Raw genomic sequence first — 12,500 nt, 5'->3', positions numbered from 1 at the left:
GGCCCGGGTTCGATTCCCGGCCAATGCAGTCCTGATTTTTTGCTGATATGGCAGTGCATTTTGTGAAAGTGAGGACAGCCATTTGCGCTGTGGTGGTGCAAGTTGACAGTGTTCCACATACAATGGTACAGGAAAAGAAAAAACATCCGCACAACGTGGGGCTCGAACCCACGACCCTGAGATTAAGAGTCTCATGCTTTACCGACTGAGTTAGCAATGCTTGGTAACCGAGGAGTTGTGGTGATGGCAAGGCAAGGCATCCTGACTCTCCTGCTTTGTTTTGTACACTAAAGTACATGAGTAAGTCTAAAATTAAGCATCTGTGGATCATTGGTGGTTCAGTGGTAGAAATCTAGCCGGCCACGTGGGAGGCAAGGCATCCTGACACTCCTGCTTTATTTCATACACTAAAGTACACGAGTAAGTGTAAAGTTAAGTATCTGTGGAGCATTGGTGGTTCAGTGGTAGAATTCTCGCCTGCCACGCGGGAGGCCCGGGTTCGATTTCCGGCCAATGCAGTCCTGAATTTTTGCTGATATGGCAGTGCATTTTGTGAAAGTGAGGACAGCCATTTGCGCTGTGGTGGTGCAAGTATACAGTGTTCCACATACAATGGTACAGGAAAAGAAAAAACATCCGCCCAACGTGGGGCTTGAACCCACGACCCTGAGATTAAGAGTCTCATGCTCTACCGACCGAGCTAGCCAGGCTTGGTTGAGAATGTATGGAGGTGATGGCAAGGCAAGGCATCCTGACACTCCTGCTTTATTTCATACACTAAAGTACACGAGTAAGTGTAAAATTAAGTATCTGTGGAGCATTGGTGGTTCAGTGGTAGAATTCTCGCCTGCCACGCGGGAGGCCTGGGTTCGATTCCCGGCCAATGCAGTCCTGAGCTTTTGCTGATATGGCAGTGCATTTTGTGAAAGTGAGGACAGCCATTTGCGCTGTGGTGGGGCAAGTTGACAGTGTTCCACATACAATGGTACAGGAAAAGAAAAAAAACATCCACCCAATGTGGAGCTCGAACCCACGACCCTGAGATTAAGAGTCTCATGCTTTACCGACTGAGTTAGCAATGCTTGGTAACCGAGGAGTTGTGGTGATGGCAAGGCAAGGCATCCTGACTCTCCTGCTTTGTTTTGTACACTAAAGTACATGAGTAAGTCTAAAATTAAGCATCTGTGGATCATTGGTGGTTCAGTGGTAGAAATCTAGCCTGCCACGTGGGAGGCCGGGTTCAATTCCCGGTCAATACATTCCTGAGTTTTTGCTGATAGGGCAGTGCATTTTGTGAAAGTGAGGACAGCCATTTGCGCTGTGGTGATGCAAGTATACACTGTTCCACATACAATGGTACAGGAAGAGAAAAAAACAACTGCCCAACATGGAGCTCAAATACATGACCCTAAGATTAATAGTCTTATGCTCTAGCGACTGTGCTAGTCGGGCTTGGTTACGTAGGCTTGGAGGTGATGGCAAGGCAAGGCATCCTGACACTCCTGCTTTGTTTTATACACTAAAGTACATGAGTAAGTGTAAAATTAGGCATCTGTGGAGCATTGGTGGTTCAGTGGTAGAATTCTCGCCTGCCACGCGTGAGGCCCGGAATCGATTCCCGGCCAATGCAGTCCTGAGTTTTTGCTGATATGGCAGTGTATTTTGTGAAAGTGAGGACAGCCATTTGCGCTGTGGTGGTGCAAGTATACAGTGTTCGACATACAATGGTACAGGAAAAGAAAAAACATCCGCCCAACGTGGGGGTCGAACCCACGACCCTGAGATTAAGAGTCTCATACTCTACCGACTGAGCTAGCCAGGCTTGGTTGCGAATGTATGGAGATGATGGCAAGGCAAGGCATCCTGACACTCCTGCTTTGTTTCATACACTAAAGTACACGAGTAAGTGTAAAATTAAGTACCTGTGGAGCATTGGTGGTTCAGTGGTAGAATTGTTGCCTGCCACGCGGGAGGCCCGGGTTCGATTCCCGGCCAATGCAGTCCTGAGTTTTTGCTGATATGGCAGTGCATTTTGTGAAAGTGAGGACAGCCATTTGCGCTGTGGTGGTGCAAGTTGACAGTGTTCCACATACAATGGTACAGGAAAAGAAAAAAAACATCCGCCCAATGTGGGGCTCAGACCCACGACCCTGAGATTAAGAGTCTCATGCTTTACCGACTGAGTTAGCAATGCTTGGTAACCGAGGAGTTGTGGTGATGGCAAGGAAAGGCATCCTGACTCTCCTGCTTTGTTTTGTACACTAAAGTACATGAGTAAGTCTAAAATTAAGCATCTGTGGATCATTCGTGGTTCAGTGGTAGAAATCTAGCCGGCCACGTGGGAGGCCGGGTTCAATTCCCGGTCAATACATTCCTGAGTTTTTGCTGATAGGGCAGTGCATTTTGTGAAAGTGAGGACAGCCATTTGCGCTGTGGTGATGCAAGTATACACTGTTCCACATACAATGGTAAAGGAAGAGAAAAAAACAACTGCCCAACATGGAGCTCAAATACATGACCCTAAGATTAATAGTCTTATGCTCTAGCGACTGTGCTAGTCGGGCTTGGTTACGTAGGCTTGGAGGTGATGGCAAGGCAAGGCATCCTGACACTCCTGCTTTGTTTTATACACTAAAGTACATGAGTAAGTGTAAAATTAGGCATCTGTGGAGCATTGGTGGTTCAGTGGTAGAATTCTCGCCTGCCACTCGTGAGGCCCGGAATCGATTCCCGGCCAATGCAGTCCTGAGTTTTTGCTGATATGGCAGTGTATTTTGTGAAAGTGAGGACAGCCATTTGCGCTGTGGTGGTGCAAGTTGACAGTGTTCCACATACAATGGTACAGGAAAAGAAAAAACACCCGCCCAATGTGGGGCTCGAACCCACGACCCTGAGATTAAGAGTCTCATGCTCTACCGACTGAGCTAGCCAGGCTTGGTTGAGAATGTATGGAGGTGATGGCAAGGCAAGGCATCCTGACACTCCTGCTTTATTTCATACACTAAAGTACACGAGTAAGTGTAAAATTAAGTATCCGTGGAGCATTGGTGGTTCAGTGGTAGAATTCTCGCCTGCCACGCGGGAGGCCCGGGTTCGATTCCCGGCCAATGCAGTGCTGAGTCTTTGCTGATATGACAGTGCATTTTGTGAAAGTGAGGACAGCCATTTGCGCTGTGGTGGGGCAAGTTGACAGTGTTCCACATACAATGGTACAGGAAAAGAAAAAAAACATCCAACCAATGTGGGGCTCGAACCCACGACCCTGAGATTAAGAGTCTCATGCTTTACCGACTGAGTTAGCAATGCTTGGTAACCGAGGAGTTGTGGTGATGGCAAGGCAAGGCATCCTGACTCTCCTGCTTTGTTTTGTACACTAAAGTACATGAGTAAGTCTAAAATTAAGCATCTGTGGATCATTGGTGGTTCAGTGGTAGAAATCTAGCCGGCCACGTGGGAGGCCGGGTTCAATTCCCGGTCAATACATTCCTGAGTTTTTGCTGATAGGGCAGTGCATTTTGTGAAAGTGAGGACAGCCATTTGCGCTGTGGTGATGCAAGTATACACTCTTCCACATACAATGGTAAAGGAAGAGAAAAAAACAACTGCCCAACATGGAGCTCAAATACATGACCCTAAGATTAATAGCCTTATGCTCTAGCGACTGTGCTAGTCGGGCTTGGTTACGTAGGCTTGGAGGTGATGGCAAGGCAAGGCATCCTGACACTCCTGCTTTGTTTTATACACTAAAGTACATGAGTAAGTGTAAAATTAGGCATCTGTGGAGCATTGGTGGTTCAGTGGTAGAATTCTCGCCTGCCACTCATGAGGCCCGGAATCGATTCCCGGCCAATGCAGTCCTGAGTTTTTGCTGATATGGCAGTGTATTTTGTGAAAGTGAGGACAGCCATTTGCGCTGTGGTGGTGCAAGTTGACAGTGTTCCACATACAATGGTACAGGAAAAGAAAAAACATCCGCCCAACGTGGGGCTCGAACCCACGACCCTGAGATTAAGAGTCTCATGCTTTACCGACTGAGCTAGCCAGGCTTGGTTGAGAATGTATGGAGGTGATGGCAAGGCAAGGCATCCTGACACTCCTGCTTTATTTCATACACTAAAGTACACGAGTAAGTATAAAGTTAAGTATCTGTGGAGCATTGGTGGTTCAGTGGAAGAATTCACGCCTGCCACGCGGGAGGCCTGGGTTCGATTCCCGGCCAATGCAGTCCTGAGTTTTTGCTGATATGGCAGTGCATTTTGTGAAAGTGAGGACAGCCATTTGCGCTGTGGTGGTGCAAGTTGACAGTGTTCCACATACAATGGTACAGGAAAAGAAAAAAAACATCTGCCCAATGTGGGGCTCGAACCCACGACCCTGAGATTAAGAGTCTCATTCTTTACCGACTGAGTTAGCAATGCTTGGTAACCGAGGAGTTGTGGTGATGGCAAGGCAAGGCATCCTGACTCTCCTGCTTTGTTTTGTACACTAAAGTACATGAGTAAGTCTAAAATTAAGCATCTGTGGATCATTGGTGGTTCAGTGGTAGAAATCTAGCCGGCCACGTGGGAGGCCGGGTTCAATTCCCGGTCAATACATTCCTGAGTTTTTGCTGATAGGGCAGTGCATTTTGTGAAAGTGAGGACAGCCATTTGCGCTGTGGTGATGCAAGTATACACTCTTCCACATACAATGGTAAAGGAAGAGAAAAAAACAACTGCCCAACATGGAGCTCAAATACATGACCCTAAGATTAATAGCCTTATGCTCTAGCGACTGTGCTAGTCGGGCTTGGTTACGTAGGCTTGGAGGTGATGGCAAGGCAAGGCATCCTGACACTCCTGCTTTGTTTTATACACTAAAGTACATGAGTAAGTGTAAAATTAGGCATCTGTGGAGCATTGGTGGTTCAGTGGTAGAATTCTCGCCTGCCACTCATGAGGCCCGGAATCGATTCCCGGCCAATGCAGTCCTGAGTTTTTGCTGATATGGCAGTGTATTTTGTGAAAGTGAGGACAGCCATTTGCGCTGTGGTGGTGCAAGTTGACAGTGTTCCACATACAATGGTACAGGAAAAGAAAAAACATCCACCCAACGTGGGGCTCGAACCCACGACCCTGAGATTAAGAGTCTCATGCTTTACCGACTGAGCTAGCCAGGTTTGGTTGTGAATGTATGGAGGTGATGGCAAGGCATCCTGACACTCCTGCTTTGTTTCATACACTAAAGTACACGAGTAAGTGTAAAATTAAGTACCTGTGGAGCATTGGTGGTTCAGTGGTAGAATTCTCGCCTGCCACACGGGAGGCACGGGTTCGATTCCCAGCCAATGCAGTCCTGAGTTTTTGCTGATATGGCAGTGCATTTTGTGAAAGTGAGGACAGCCATTTGCGCTGTGGTGGTGCAAGTTGACAGTGTTCCACATACAATGGTACAGGAAAAGAAAAAAAACATCCGCCCAACGTTGGGGTCGAACCCACGACCCTGAGATTAAGAGTCTCATGCTCTACCGACTGAGCTAGCCAGGCTTGGTTGTGAATGTATGGAGGTGATGGCAAGGCATGGCAAGGCAAGGCAAGGCATCCTGACACTCCTGCTTTGTTTCATACACTAAAGTACACGAGTAAGTGTAAAATTAAGTACCTGTGGAGCATTGGTGGTTCAGTGGTAGAATTCTCGCCTGCCACGCGGGAGGCACGGGTTTGATTCCCGGCCAATGCAGTCCTGAGTTTTTGCTGATATGGCAGTGCATTTTGTGAAAGTGAGGACAGCCATTTGCGCTGTGGTGGGGCAAGTTGACAGTGTTCCACATACAATGGTACAGGAAAAGAAAAAAAACATCCGCCCAATGTGGGGCTCGAACCCACGACCCTGAGATTAAGAGTCTCATGCTTTACCGACTGAGTTAGCAATGCTTGGTAACCGAGGAGTTGTGGTGATGGCAAGGCAAGGCATCCTGACTCTCCTGCTTTGTTTTGTACACTAAAGTACATGAGTAAGTCTAAAATTAAGCATCTGTGGATCATTGGTGGTTCAGTGGTAGAAATCTAGCCGGCCACGTGGGAGGCCGGGTTCAATTCCCGGTCAATACATTCCTGAGTTTTTGCTGATAGGGCAGTGCATTTTGTGAAAGTGAGGACAGCCTTTTGCGCTGTGGTGATGCAAGTATACACTGTTCCACATACAATGGTAAAGGAAGAGAAAAAAACAACTGCCCAACATGGAGCTCAAATACATGACCCTAAGATTAATAGTCTTATGCTCTAGCGACTGTGCTAGTCGGGCTTGGTTACGTAGGCTTGGAGGTGATGGCAAGGCAAGGCATCCTGACACTCCTGCTTTGTTTTATACACTAAAGTACATGAGTAAGTGTAAAATTAGGCCTCTGTGGAGCATTGGTGGTTCAGTGGTAGAATTCTCGCCTGCCACGCGTGAGGCCCGGAACCGATTCCCGGCCAATGCAGTCCTGAGTTTTTGCTGATATGGCAGTGTATTTTGTGAAAGTGAGGACAGCCATTTGCGCTGTGGTGGTGCAAGGATACAGTGTTCCACATACAATGGTACAGGAAAAGAAAAAACATCCGCCCAACGTGGGGCTCGAACCCACGACCCTGTGATTAAGAGTCTCATGCTCTACCGACTGAGCTAGCCAGGCTTGGTTGTGAATGTATGGAGGTGATGGCAAGGCAAGGCAAGGCATCCTGACACTCCTGCTTTGTTTCATACACTAAAGTACACGAGTAAGTGTAAAATTAAGTACCTGTGGAGCATTGGTGGTTCAGTGGTAGAATTCTCGCCTGCCACGCGGGAGGCCCGGGTTCGATTTCCGGCCAATGCAGTCCTGACTTTTTGCTGATATGGCAGTGGTACAGGAAAAGAAAAAAACCATCCGACCAATGTGGGGCTCGAACCCACGACCCTGAGATTAAGAGTCTCATGCTCTACCGACTGAGCTAGCCAGGCATGGTTGTGAATGTATGGAGGTGATGGCAAGGCAAGGCAAGGCATCCTGACACTCCTGCTTTGTTTCATACACTAAAGTACACGAGTAAGTGTAAAATTAAGTACCTGTGGAGCATTGGTGGTTCAGTGGTAGAATTCTCGCCTGCCACGCGGGAGGCCCGGGTTCGATTTCCGGCCAATGCAGTCCTGAATTTTTGCTGATATGGCAGTGCATTTTGTGAAAGTGAGGACAGCCATTTGCGCTGTGGTGGTGAAAGTTGACAGTGTTCCACATACAATGGTACAGGAAAAGAAAAAAAACATCTGCCCAATGTGGGGCTCGAACCCACGACCCTGAGATTAAGAGTTTCATGCTTTACCGACAGAGTTAGCAATGCTTGGTAACCGAGGAGTTGTGGTGATGGCAAGGCAAGGCATCCTGACTCTCCTGCTTTGTTTTGTACACTAAAGTACATGAGTAAGTCTAAAATTAAGCATCTGTGGATCATTGGTGGTTCAGTGGTAGAAATCTAGCCGGCCACGTGGGAGGCAAGGCATCCTGACACTCCTGCTTTATTTCATACACTAAAGTACACGAGTAAGTGTAAAGTTAAGTATCTGTGGAGCATTGGTGGTTCAGTGGTAGAATTCTCGCCTGCCACGCGGGAGGCCCGGGTTCGATTTCCGGCCAATGCAGTCCTGAATTTTTGCTGATATGGCAGTGCATTTTGTGAAAGTGAGGACAGCCATTTGCGCTGTGGTGGTGCAAGTATACAGTTTTCCACATACAATGGTACAGGAAAAGAAAAAACATCCGCCCAACGTGGGGCTTGAACCCACGACCCTGAGATTAAGAGTCTCATGCTCTACCGACCGAGCTAGCCAGGCTTGGTTGAGAATGTATGGAGGTGATGGCAAGGCAAGGCATCCTGACACTCCTGCTTTATTTCATACACTAAAGTACACGAGTAAGTGTAAAATTAAGTATCTGTGGAGCATTGGTGGTTCAGTGGTAGAATTCTCGCCTGCCACGCGGGAGGCCTGGGTTCGATTCCCGGCCAATGCAGTCCTGAGCTTTTGCTGATATGGCAGTGCATTTTGTGAAAGTGAGGACAGCCATTTGCGCTGTGGTGGGGCAAGTTGACAGTGTTCCACATACAATGGTACAGGAAAAGAAAAAAAACATCCACCCAATGTGGAGCTCGAACCCACGACCCTGAGATTAAGAGTCTCATGCTTTACCGACTGAGTTAGCAATGCTTGGTAACCGAGGAGTTGTGGTGATGGCAAGGCAAGGCATCCTGACTCTCCTGCTTTGTTTTGTACACTAAAGTACATGAGTAAGTCTAAAATTAAGCATCTGTGGATCATTGGTGGTTCAGTGGTAGAAATCTAGCCTGCCACGTGGGAGGCCGGGTTCAATTCCCGGTCAATACATTCCTGAGTTTTTGCTGATAGGGCAGTGCATTTTGTGAAAGTGAGGACAGCCATTTGCGCTGTGGTGATGCAAGTATACACTGTTCCACATACAATGGTACAGGAAGAGAAAAAAACAACTGCCCAACATGGAGCTCAAATACATGACCCTAAGATTAATAGTCTTATGCTCTAGCGACTGTGCTAGTCGGGCTTGGTTACGTAGGCTTGGAGGTGATGGCAAGGCAAGGCATCCTGACACTCCTGCTTTGTTTTATACACTAAAGTACATGAGTAAGTGTAAAATTAGGCATCTGTGGAGCATTGGTGGTTCAGTGGTAGAATTCTCGCCTGCCACGCGTGAGGCCCGGAATCGATTCCCGGCCAATGCAGTCCTGAGTTTTTGCTGATATGGCAGTGTATTTTGTGAAAGTGAGGACAGCCATTTGCGCTGTGGTGGTGCAAGTATACAGTGTTCGACATACAATGGTACAGGAAAAGAAAAAACATCCGCCCAACGTGGGGGTCGAACCCACGACCCTGAGATTAAGAGTCTCATACTCTACCGACTGAGCTAGCCAGGCTTGGTTGCGAATGTATGGAGATGATGGCAAGGCAAGGCATCCTGACACTCCTGCTTTGTTTCATACACTAAAGTACACGAGTAAGTGTAAAATTAAGTACCTGTGGAGCATTGGTGGTTCAGTGGTAGAATTGTTGCCTGCCACGCGGGAGGCCCGGGTTCGATTCCCGGCCAATGCAGTCCTGAGTTTTTGCTGATATGGCAGTGCATTTTGTGAAAGTGAGGACAGCCATTTGCGCTGTGGTGGTGCAAGTTGACAGTGTTCCACATACAATGGTACAGGAAAAGAAAAAAAACATCCGCCCAATGTGGGGCTCAGACCCACGACCCTGAGATTAAGAGTCTCATGCTTTACCGACTGAGTTAGCAATGCTTGGTAACCGAGGAGTTGTGGTGATGGCAAGGAAAGGCATCCTGACTCTCCTGCTTTGTTTTGTACACTAAAGTACATGAGTAAGTCTAAAATTAAGCATCTGTGGATCATTCGTGGTTCAGTGGTAGAAATCTAGCCGGCCACGTGGGAGGCCGGGTTCAATTCCCGGTCAATACATTCCTGAGTTTTTGCTGATAGGGCAGTGCATTTTGTGAAAGTGAGGACAGCCATTTGCGCTGTGGTGATGCAAGTATACACTGTTCCACATACAATGGTAAAGGAAGAGAAAAAAACAACTGCCCAACATGGAGCTCAAATACATGACCCTAAGATTAATAGTCTTATGCTCTAGCGACTGTGCTAGTCGGGCTTGGTTACGTAGGCTTGGAGGTGATGGCAAGGCAAGGCATCCTGACACTCCTGCTTTGTTTTATACACTAAAGTACATGAGTAAGTGTAAAATTAGGCATCTGTGGAGCATTGGTGGTTCAGTGGTAGAATTCTCGCCTGCCACTCGTGAGGCCCGGAATCGATTCCCGGCCAATGCAGTCCTGAGTTTTTGCTGATATGGCAGTGTATTTTGTGAAAGTGAGGACAGCCATTTGCGCTGTGGTGGTGCAAGTTGACAGTGTTCCACATACAATGGTACAGGAAAAGAAAAAACACCCGCCCAATGTGGGGCTCGAACCCACGACCCTGAGATTAAGAGTCTCATGCTCTACCGACTGAGCTAGCCAGGCTTGGTTGAGAATGTATGGAGGTGATGGCAAGGCAAGGCATCCTGACACTCCTGCTTTATTTCATACACTAAAGTACACGAGTAAGTGTAAAATTAAGTATCCGTGGAGCATTGGTGGTTCAGTGGTAGAATTCTCGCCTGCCACGCGGGAGGCCCGGGTTCGATTCCCGGCCAATGCAGTGCTGAGTCTTTGCTGATATGACAGTGCATTTTGTGAAAGTGAGGACAGCCATTTGCGCTGTGGTGGGGCAAGTTGACAGTGTTCCACATACAATGGTACAGGAAAAGAAAAAAAACATCCGCCCAATGTGGGGCTCGAACCCACGACCCTGAGATTAAGAGTCTCATGCTTTACCGACTGAGTTAGCAATGCTTGGTAACCGAGGAGTTGTGGTGATGGCAAGGCAAGGCATCCTGACTCTCCTGCTTTGTTTTGTACACTAAAGTACATGAGTAAGTCTAAAATTAAGCATCTGTGGATCATTGGTGGTTCAGTGGTAGAAATCTAGCCGGCCACGTGGGAGGCCGGGTTCAATTCCCGGTCAATACATTCCTGAGTTTTTGCTGATAGGGCAGTGCATTTTGTGAAAGTGAGGACAGCCATTTGCGCTGTGGTGATGCAAGTATACACTCTTCCACATACAATGGTAAAGGAAGAGAAAAAAACAACTGCCCAACATGGAGCTCAAATACATGACCCTAAGATTAATAGCCTTATGCTCTAGCGACTGTGCTAGTCGGGCTTGGTTACGTAGGCTTGGAGGTGATGGCAAGGCAAGGCATCCTGACACTCCTGCTTTGTTTTATACACTAAAGTACATGAGTAAGTGTAAAATTAGGCATCTGTGGAGCATTGGTGGTTCAGTGGTAGAATTCTCGCCTGCCACTCATGAGGCCCGGAATCGATTCCCGGCCAATGCAGTCCTGAGTTTTTGCTGATATGGCAGTGTATTTTGTGAAAGTGAGGACAGCCATTTGCGCTGTGGTGGTGCAAGTTGACAGTGTTCCACATACAATGGTACAGGAAAAGAAAAAACATCCACCCAACGTGGGGCTCGAACCCACGACCCTGAGATTAAGAGTCTCATGCTCTACCGACTGAGCTAGCCAGGCTTGGTTGAGAATGTATGGAGGTGATGGCAAGGCAAGGCATCCTGACACTCCTGCTTTATTTCATACACTAAAGTACACGAGTAAGTATAAAGTTAAGTATCTGTGGAGCATTGGTGGTTTAGTGGAAGAATTCACGCCTGCCACGCGGAAGGCCTGGGTTCGATTCCCGGCCAATGCAGTCATGAGTTTTTGCTGATATGGCAGTGCATTTTGTGAAAGTGAGGACAGCCATTTGCGCTGTGGTGGTGCAAGTTGACAGTGTTCCACATACAATGGTACAGGAAAAGAAAAAAAACATCCACCCAATGTGGGGCTCGAACCCACGACCCTGAGATTAAGAGTCTCATGCTTTACCGACTGAGCTAGCCAGGTTTGGTTGTGAATGTATGGAGGTGATGGCAAGGCATCCTGACACTCCTGCTTTGTTTCATACACTAAAGTACACGAGTAAGTGTAAAATTAAGTACCTGTGGAGCATTGGTGGTTCAGTGGTAGAATTCTCGCCTGCCACACGGGAGGCACGGGTTCGATTCCCAGCCAATGCAGTCCTGAGTTTTTGCTGATATGGCAGTGCATTTTGTGAAAGTGAGGACAGCCATTTGCGCTGTGGTGGTGCAAGTTGACAGTGTTCCACATACAATGGTACAGGAAAAGAAAAAAAACATCCGCCCAACGTTGGGGTCGAACCCACGACCCTGAGATTAAGAGTCTCATGCTCTACCGACTGAGCTAGCCAGGCTTGGTTGTGAATGTATGGAGGTGATGGCAAGGCATGGCAAGGCAAGGCAAGGCATCCTGACACTCCTGCTTTGTTTCATACACTAAAGTACACGAGTAAGTGTAAAATTAAGTACCTGTGGAGCATTGGTGGTTCAGTGGTAGAATTCTCGCCTGCCACGCGGGAGGCACGGGTTCGATTCCCGGCCAATGCAGTCCTGAGTTTTTGCTGATATGGCAGTGCATTTTGTGAAAGTGAGGACAGCCATTTGCGCTGTGGTGGTGCAAGTTGACAGTGTTCCACATACAATGGTACAGGAAAAGAAAAAAAACATCCGCCCAATGTGGGGCTCGAACCCACGACCCTGAGATTAAGAGTCTCATGCTTTACCGACTGAGTTAGCAATGCTTGGTAACCGAGGAGTTGTGGTGATGGCAAGGCAAGGCATCCTGACTCTCCTGCTTTGTTTTGTACACTAAAGTACATGAGTAAGTCTAAAATTAAGCATCTGTGGATCATTGGTGGTTCAGTGGTAGAAATCTAGCCGGCCACGTGGGAGGCCGGGTTCAATTCCCGGTCAATACATTCCTGAGTTTTTGCTGATAGGGCAGTGCATTTT

At 47.7% G+C, this 12,500-nt stretch overlaps 28 non-coding genes across 28 annotated transcripts in view; 14 read left to right on the top strand and 14 right to left on the bottom strand.

Moving 5' to 3' along the window:
- Positions 1 to 28, top strand: part of TRNAG-GCC (transfer RNA glycine (anticodon GCC)) — a 71-nt gene extending 43 nt beyond the window's left edge. Inside the window, exon 1 of the tRNA in view lies at positions 1 to 28. This exon is cut by the window's left edge and continues 43 nt beyond it. This is a non-coding gene — a tRNA (tRNA-Gly).
- Positions 29 to 447: 419 nt separating this feature from the next.
- On the top strand, positions 448 to 518 carry TRNAG-GCC (transfer RNA glycine (anticodon GCC)). The gene has a single exon. It is a non-coding gene; the product is annotated as a tRNA-Gly (tRNA).
- A 119-nt stretch (positions 519 to 637) lies between these two features.
- TRNAK-CUU (transfer RNA lysine (anticodon CUU)) lies at positions 638 to 710 on the bottom strand. The gene has a single exon. It is a non-coding gene; the product is annotated as a tRNA-Lys (tRNA).
- A 107-nt stretch (positions 711 to 817) lies between these two features.
- TRNAG-GCC (transfer RNA glycine (anticodon GCC)) lies at positions 818 to 888 on the top strand. The gene has a single exon. It is a non-coding gene; the product is annotated as a tRNA-Gly (tRNA).
- An 861-nt stretch (positions 889 to 1,749) lies between these two features.
- Positions 1,750 to 1,822, bottom strand: TRNAK-CUU (transfer RNA lysine (anticodon CUU)). The gene has a single exon. It is a non-coding gene; the product is annotated as a tRNA-Lys (tRNA).
- Positions 1,823 to 1,929: 107 nt separating this feature from the next.
- On the top strand, positions 1,930 to 2,000 carry TRNAG-GCC (transfer RNA glycine (anticodon GCC)). The gene has a single exon. It is a non-coding gene; the product is annotated as a tRNA-Gly (tRNA).
- An 861-nt stretch (positions 2,001 to 2,861) lies between these two features.
- TRNAK-CUU (transfer RNA lysine (anticodon CUU)) lies at positions 2,862 to 2,934 on the bottom strand. The gene has a single exon. It is a non-coding gene; the product is annotated as a tRNA-Lys (tRNA).
- A 107-nt stretch (positions 2,935 to 3,041) lies between these two features.
- Positions 3,042 to 3,112, top strand: TRNAG-GCC (transfer RNA glycine (anticodon GCC)). Its single transcript has one exon. It is a non-coding gene; the product is annotated as a tRNA-Gly (tRNA).
- An 861-nt stretch (positions 3,113 to 3,973) lies between these two features.
- Positions 3,974 to 4,046, bottom strand: TRNAK-CUU (transfer RNA lysine (anticodon CUU)). The gene has a single exon. It is a non-coding gene; the product is annotated as a tRNA-Lys (tRNA).
- Positions 4,047 to 4,153: 107 nt separating this feature from the next.
- Positions 4,154 to 4,224, top strand: TRNAG-GCC (transfer RNA glycine (anticodon GCC)). Its single transcript has one exon. It is a non-coding gene; the product is annotated as a tRNA-Gly (tRNA).
- Positions 4,225 to 5,085: 861 nt separating this feature from the next.
- Positions 5,086 to 5,158, bottom strand: TRNAK-CUU (transfer RNA lysine (anticodon CUU)). The gene has a single exon. It is a non-coding gene; the product is annotated as a tRNA-Lys (tRNA).
- Positions 5,159 to 5,452: 294 nt separating this feature from the next.
- Positions 5,453 to 5,525, bottom strand: TRNAK-CUU (transfer RNA lysine (anticodon CUU)). Its single transcript has one exon. It is a non-coding gene; the product is annotated as a tRNA-Lys (tRNA).
- A 122-nt stretch (positions 5,526 to 5,647) lies between these two features.
- On the top strand, positions 5,648 to 5,718 carry TRNAG-GCC (transfer RNA glycine (anticodon GCC)). Its single transcript has one exon. It is a non-coding gene; the product is annotated as a tRNA-Gly (tRNA).
- Positions 5,719 to 6,579: 861 nt separating this feature from the next.
- On the bottom strand, positions 6,580 to 6,652 carry TRNAK-CUU (transfer RNA lysine (anticodon CUU)). Its single transcript has one exon. It is a non-coding gene; the product is annotated as a tRNA-Lys (tRNA).
- A 112-nt stretch (positions 6,653 to 6,764) lies between these two features.
- Positions 6,765 to 6,835, top strand: TRNAG-GCC (transfer RNA glycine (anticodon GCC)). Its single transcript has one exon. It is a non-coding gene; the product is annotated as a tRNA-Gly (tRNA).
- A 52-nt stretch (positions 6,836 to 6,887) lies between these two features.
- Positions 6,888 to 6,960, bottom strand: TRNAK-CUU (transfer RNA lysine (anticodon CUU)). Its single transcript has one exon. It is a non-coding gene; the product is annotated as a tRNA-Lys (tRNA).
- Positions 6,961 to 7,072: 112 nt separating this feature from the next.
- Positions 7,073 to 7,143, top strand: TRNAG-GCC (transfer RNA glycine (anticodon GCC)). Its single transcript has one exon. It is a non-coding gene; the product is annotated as a tRNA-Gly (tRNA).
- A 421-nt stretch (positions 7,144 to 7,564) lies between these two features.
- On the top strand, positions 7,565 to 7,635 carry TRNAG-GCC (transfer RNA glycine (anticodon GCC)). Its single transcript has one exon. It is a non-coding gene; the product is annotated as a tRNA-Gly (tRNA).
- Positions 7,636 to 7,754: 119 nt separating this feature from the next.
- Positions 7,755 to 7,827, bottom strand: TRNAK-CUU (transfer RNA lysine (anticodon CUU)). Its single transcript has one exon. It is a non-coding gene; the product is annotated as a tRNA-Lys (tRNA).
- Positions 7,828 to 7,934: 107 nt separating this feature from the next.
- TRNAG-GCC (transfer RNA glycine (anticodon GCC)) lies at positions 7,935 to 8,005 on the top strand. The gene has a single exon. It is a non-coding gene; the product is annotated as a tRNA-Gly (tRNA).
- An 861-nt stretch (positions 8,006 to 8,866) lies between these two features.
- On the bottom strand, positions 8,867 to 8,939 carry TRNAK-CUU (transfer RNA lysine (anticodon CUU)). Its single transcript has one exon. It is a non-coding gene; the product is annotated as a tRNA-Lys (tRNA).
- A 107-nt stretch (positions 8,940 to 9,046) lies between these two features.
- Positions 9,047 to 9,117, top strand: TRNAG-GCC (transfer RNA glycine (anticodon GCC)). The gene has a single exon. It is a non-coding gene; the product is annotated as a tRNA-Gly (tRNA).
- Positions 9,118 to 9,978: 861 nt separating this feature from the next.
- On the bottom strand, positions 9,979 to 10,051 carry TRNAK-CUU (transfer RNA lysine (anticodon CUU)). The gene has a single exon. It is a non-coding gene; the product is annotated as a tRNA-Lys (tRNA).
- Positions 10,052 to 10,158: 107 nt separating this feature from the next.
- On the top strand, positions 10,159 to 10,229 carry TRNAG-GCC (transfer RNA glycine (anticodon GCC)). Its single transcript has one exon. It is a non-coding gene; the product is annotated as a tRNA-Gly (tRNA).
- An 861-nt stretch (positions 10,230 to 11,090) lies between these two features.
- On the bottom strand, positions 11,091 to 11,163 carry TRNAK-CUU (transfer RNA lysine (anticodon CUU)). The gene has a single exon. It is a non-coding gene; the product is annotated as a tRNA-Lys (tRNA).
- Positions 11,164 to 11,462: 299 nt separating this feature from the next.
- Positions 11,463 to 11,535, bottom strand: TRNAK-CUU (transfer RNA lysine (anticodon CUU)). Its single transcript has one exon. It is a non-coding gene; the product is annotated as a tRNA-Lys (tRNA).
- A 294-nt stretch (positions 11,536 to 11,829) lies between these two features.
- TRNAK-CUU (transfer RNA lysine (anticodon CUU)) lies at positions 11,830 to 11,902 on the bottom strand. Its single transcript has one exon. It is a non-coding gene; the product is annotated as a tRNA-Lys (tRNA).
- A 122-nt stretch (positions 11,903 to 12,024) lies between these two features.
- On the top strand, positions 12,025 to 12,095 carry TRNAG-GCC (transfer RNA glycine (anticodon GCC)). The gene has a single exon. It is a non-coding gene; the product is annotated as a tRNA-Gly (tRNA).
- Positions 12,096 to 12,500: the final 405 nt, after the last annotated feature.

This window comes from Pseudophryne corroboree, chromosome 3, assembly GCF_028390025.1.
Source record: "Pseudophryne corroboree isolate aPseCor3 chromosome 3, aPseCor3.hap2, whole genome shotgun sequence".
Lineage (NCBI taxonomy): Eukaryota > Metazoa > Chordata > Amphibia > Anura > Myobatrachidae > Pseudophryne > Pseudophryne corroboree.
This window is presented reverse-complemented; position numbering and strand designations above follow the sequence as displayed.